Raw genomic sequence first — 6,000 nt, 5'->3', positions numbered from 1 at the left:
ATAGATAGATAAATAGATAGATAGATGTAGTAGACAGACATACAGATAATTTAGATAGATAGATAAATAGATAGATAGATGATAGATGATAGATAGATAGATAGATAGATGATTAAATAACAGGGATTTAAATTAAGGTTAAATCTAATGAGACTCCTAGCAATAAAAAAAACATATTTGTTTTTACAGTCCTTATATATTTAATGGCTCAGTTGTTTGTTTTGTGAGGTGGCTTTTATGGATCCCGGTAACGAGCCTATTACATTTTACGTTTTTTATAACAGATGTATTACACTTTTTTTGCCTTTTTTATGATCCTGAATCCTCTTCCCTCTTTCTCTGCAGAGATTAAACCCTATTATAAATAACAGATTTTTTTTATTGCAGTGAAATATTTTAAATGAGTAAATATAAATATAACGTATGTTAACAAATACTGATAGGAGTTATATTCTGCTTGATGCAGATTGCTTGTGTTAAGGATATGTAAGTTTTACAAGACAATAAATGGAGATAAGAGAGAGAACTTACATAACATATTACATAATGAACTTACGTAAGTCTATAGGGCTATTAAGTGACGTTTTAAGGACCTTGGGGCAAAGTTCTTTTTTTTTTTATTTACATCATCTGTTTACATTTTACTACCTTCATAGATTCAATAAAGCACATTTTGTTCAGGAACAAAAAGTGCCACCATGCACCATTTGTTTCCACGTGTTAGTATTATTACTAATAATAATAATAATAATAATTTTGATTCTCCGTTATTTATTCTGTTTCATTTTTGTTGTTTATGAAGGGCATTTTAAATTTGATTTTCATGTTTGTTTTTTACAGTGAGCGTGTGCATCAAAAAATATCAGCTTATCTTTTTATTCCCCTTTTTTCTCTCCCTCACCCCCTTATGATCCAAGAATGAAATAATGACACCCTACATCTCTTCCTCCACTATAGTCTAAATCCAACCATAACTAGCATAATTAGTCTCAAACATTACAGTTTAGCAAGCTAAAGGACCACTTAAGAATATTATTACCTCTTCCTCTGTGTCATCCATGGCAAATGCCACCTGGTGCAATTATAGACCTCTCTTCCTTCCATTTAATGTAAACTTATCAGTAAGACATGGGCAGCTCCAATCCATTGGCCCAGATAAAATAGAAGATGGTGGACATGGACATCCAATGATCAGGTGCAGCATTAAACAATGGAGAGCAGGTAGGTGGCATCACATATATTACAGAATTTGTATTGCTTGTGAAAGAAGAGTGGAGTAAAATGAGGGACAAAGGTGGTTTAAAACAATAACACATGGGAGTTTCTAAATTTGACCACAAAATATCAAGATTCAGGGGGTACAGTTCAGATAATTTATTTGACCTATTTAATCCCCCTTCTCTCCTTTACTTATACTTAAACAACTTGTCATGTAAATAAGGTATAATCTTGCAAAGTATTTATTTGGTTTTGCATGACACCCCATATCCCCCTAGAACTAATAGATACTTATGATTGCCACACTCAAAATAGAATTTACAATCCAAAGAACATAACTATAACTCCAAATAACTCCAAACTCAACTTGAGTATTTATTGGCTTCCATGTCATGCCAATTCAAAACATCAGAAACACAACTATCTGCAAATTAGTCTGCCTATATTACCTATGCCATAAATCCAAATAGCTGTATTCCATACATTCAGATAGGGTAAGTATATGAAAACCAAAGAACACAGGTGTTTTTACAAGCATTTCATAGACCACCACAGAATCAATCAATAAACAGCCAATAGGCTGCAAAAGTGGTTTCATCACAACTGCCTAGTGTAACTGATTGTACTTTGATATTAAAGGGCCATTATACACTAATTTTTTCTTTGCATAAATGTTTTGTAGATGATCTATTTATATAGCCCATAAAGTTTTTTTTTTTTAAATAAATGTATATTTTTGCTTATTTTTAAATAACATTGCTCTGATTTTCAGACTCCTAACCAAGCCCCAAAGTTTTATGTGAATACCGTCAGCTACCTTCTCCAGCTTGCTCCTGTTTGTGTAAAGGGTCTTTTCATATGCAAAAGAAGGGGGGCGGGGGATTTTCTTATTTCCCACTTGCAGTGGGCTTTCCAGCTACCTTTTCAACAGAGACAAACTGACAGCTTCTAAGTAAGTTTTTAAACAGTTTTATACTGGATTTTTATATCAGTATCTGTGCATCTTATTCTTTATAGTAGTGTCTATTACATGCAGTTATATGAAAATGAGTGTATGCTGTCCCTTTAAGTCTTTTTCAGAGGACTTACAGAAAATCAAAGACTGATAAGAAAAAAGTTTTCTTGGAATGGAAAACAGCTAGTGAGGGTTCTCAAAGCAATGTATCTGGAACAAGTATGACCACCTGGCAGACTTAGGTTCTTGCGGTCCTCAGCAATAGCCTTTGTGACCCGAACTAAGAATATGGACCATAGTTCTTGCAGCCCCAAGAAAATGGGGGACTACATTTTTTGGTTTTGGGACTCTGGTGGGTGAGCAAATAATGGGCCCATATTCTATCTGGTGGATAGACAAGGTTCCCAACTTGGACATCTGTCCACTCAGCTTTGCAGCAAACAGACAGTGGACACTAAGTCCGCTTTGTACATGTACGATTGCACAAAGACTTCAATTAACCAATCATATGAGAGAAGGGCCTGTTAATCACAGCAAACAAATGTGTTTGGGTTGATGTATCTCTGTCACCTGAGGAATCAGAAGCAGTGGTTGTATGACTGCTTCTTACATTGCAGTAAGCAGGCTCACATTAACGATCCTTCCATACAAGGGCTCCAAAGCTTAGTACATGGATTCCAATTTGTCCACAACTCAAAATAGCTCTCTGGTTGGGAAAACAGACAGAGTGTATCGTGCAACCTTAGCTAAATCTAGCCCTGTGCCACCGCACATTTTTAGGAAATATATTATTATTTCTGTCATTAATAGCCATCAATTTAAATGGGGCCCTTAAGCATTATAAAATATTAACATGAGGCCCACAAGTTGGCCATGACTGATCTTAGGGGTGTTTGTGTTAAACAATCATTAAAAGAAATACACAACAATTAAGCGAATCTTTGATTGTTGAATACGGCTCATTGTTATTTAAACAACTCTTTTGGATAACGGCAGAAGTTTGAAATGTTGTGGGGCAGCATTGCTGTGTGCTTACAATAGAAGAACCAGCAATTTAAAAGTAATCCTAGAGGAGATGGGAAGATAATGAGGAGATTTGCAGAAAGAAAGCCAGGTGACTATAGACAGTAGGTGAGAAATATAAGGTAGGTAAGTCGGGTTAAGTACATATTCTAGAGACAAGAGGAGGGTGAAAGGGCACAAGTTCCGTGAATGTTAATATTCATGAGATAAGAAGCAAGTCCAAGATATTTTTTGCAGTGTATATTATAACGGCAAGTGTTACACCTCTTCATTTACTAAGATACTATATAATCAATCTCATTTGTTATTGTATATGGCCATATATTATTGTGTCAGAATATAACTATACTTTTTAACAAAGGATATCAACAAATCAAAGTAAATTTGATAACAGAAATGAATGGAAAAGTCTCTTAAAATGGCATGCTCTTTTTAAAGGGACAGTGTACACAAGCTTTTTCTGTCAAATGAAAGTGCAGCAGTAAAATGTGTTAAAGGATGATTTTGCAAGAAAAAAAGGTTAAGCAAATGCTGCTGAGTCTAAGGAGTACTGCTTATCAGCCAGTAGGGCCAACTCACACAGAAAACAATGGCTTTATTTACCATGGAAGCATCAAGCAAACGAACCACACTATGTTTCTTAAAGGGATTATTTTGTGATTTTAAAAAAAGTTTCCAATTTACTTCTATTATCAATTTTGCTTTGTTCCCATGAAATCCTGTATTGAAGAGATACCTAGGTAGGCATCTGGAACACTACATGTCAGGAAATAGTGCTGCCATTTAGTGCTCTTGCAAATGGATAACAATCTTGCAAAACTGCTGCCATATAGTGCTCTAGAAATGGTCCGGCTCCTAAGCATATGCCACTGCTTTTCAACAAAAGATATGAAGGGAACAAAGAAAGACTGATAATAGAAGTAAATTAGAACGTTGTTCTTATGCTCTATCTGATTTAAGAAAGAAAATTTTTTTGGTTTCATATCCCTTTAAGCTGATTAATATTTGCTCTTTCAAAGATGCAATACCTATTTTTAACACCCTACCAATTCTTGTATTAAAGTGATGAAATATAGTAGCAAAAAAACTGGCCTAGATAACAAGTGGAGTTCAAATATATTAGCACTACTGAGTAATTACACCCCTCAAGTTAAATCAGTAGCACTCTTATTTTTGCTCTCATATTACAAGTTGAAAGTAAAATGGTCCCACTCAAGTGAAAGTCTCAGCCTTGCTATCATCTAGTGGTCAGATAGCGTGGCCACGCTAAATCCCTCATCCTTTAACCCCTTCACCCATATGAATATATATATACGCCGCGCAGTACTTTGGCTATCGTACCGCACAACATATATATATACGTCTGAGCTTCAGAAAGCTCCAGCACTCTCTGCTGTTTAGTTACACCCGAGAGCTGCAGCTCCAGGCATTTGCCGCATATGGAGTTGAAAACGTGATCGGTGCTCCGGCACTATATGATGGCAGATGCCTGATCTTTACAGGCGGTGACACTGTGTGTGTCACCGTCTGTAATGATCTTCTGCTGATGCCAGCGGGAGGTGTGGGCGGGAGGCGGGTGGTGGGCGGGTAGCTCAGCAGCGGATGGGGGAGGGAAGGGAGGGAGTGGGAGGGCCCTACGCTACAGAAAAAAAAGTTAGAGGGACAGGGAGGGATGGGGCAGCTACACTACAGTAAATGGGATGTGGGGATTTGGGGCGCCCTAACAAAGAATCGTGGGAGGGCGGGACACTACGCTACAAAAAAATAGAAAAAAAAATTTAAAAAAAAAAATTTAAAAAAAAAAACGTTTTACAGGTACTGGCAGACAGCTGCCAGTATCTAAGATAGCAGCTAATAGGCGGGGGAGGTTTAGAAAGATGTTTGGGGGGGGATCCTACACTGCAGAAAATATCAAAAACATGTCTATATATTTTATTTTAAAAAAAAAGCCTTAAATTATCATACTTACAGACTGTCTGCCAGTACCTAAGATAGGGGTGACCAGTGGGATCAGGGGTTGGGAAGTGTCAGATGGGAGGTTAATCCCTACACTAAAGCTAAAATTAACCTTTCAAGCTATCTAATTAACCCCTTCACTGCAGAGAATAATAGAAGTGTGGTGCGCAGCTGCAATTAGCGGTCTTCTAATTACCAAAAAGCAATGGCAAAGCCATGTATGTTTGCTATTTTAGAAACATTTGTGCCATGATTTCACAAGCAGTATGTAAATAATTTTAGTGAGAAACCCAAAGATTGTAAAAAAATGTATTTCTTTTTTTATTTGAGCGCATTTGGCGGTGAAAGGGTGGCATCAAATATACCAAAATGGGTCTAGATCAATACCTTGGGTTGTCTACTTAAATATATATATATATATATATATATACATATAATTATATATATATATATATATATATATATATATATACAGTATATATATATATATATATATATATATAAATATATATATAGTTTTTACAGGTAAATAAAAAGAACAAGGCTTTTTCTGTTTAAATAGAGTGATAGCAAAAATGCTAAAAATTCTCAATTTTTTTGGGGCAAGTTGTTCTCTGAAAGTCTCGGTAGTGAAGGGGTTAAACTTCTATGGGGCACACTACAAAACTTAGGCCCTGGCTTTTGCTGGAGCGCTAATCTGAATGTGCGCTACACTAAAAGAGTATAAATAAAATAGAATAAATCGTTTTGTTCTTCATATGATATAAAATTGTATCAAAGTGCTATATATATGTGTGTGTATGTGTGTATATGTGTGTACATATGTATGTGTATGTATATAAATATAT

Source organism: Bombina bombina, chromosome 5, assembly GCF_027579735.1.
Source record: "Bombina bombina isolate aBomBom1 chromosome 5, aBomBom1.pri, whole genome shotgun sequence".
In the NCBI taxonomy this organism is placed as follows: domain Eukaryota; kingdom Metazoa; phylum Chordata; class Amphibia; order Anura; family Bombinatoridae; genus Bombina; species Bombina bombina.
This window is presented reverse-complemented; position numbering follows the sequence as displayed.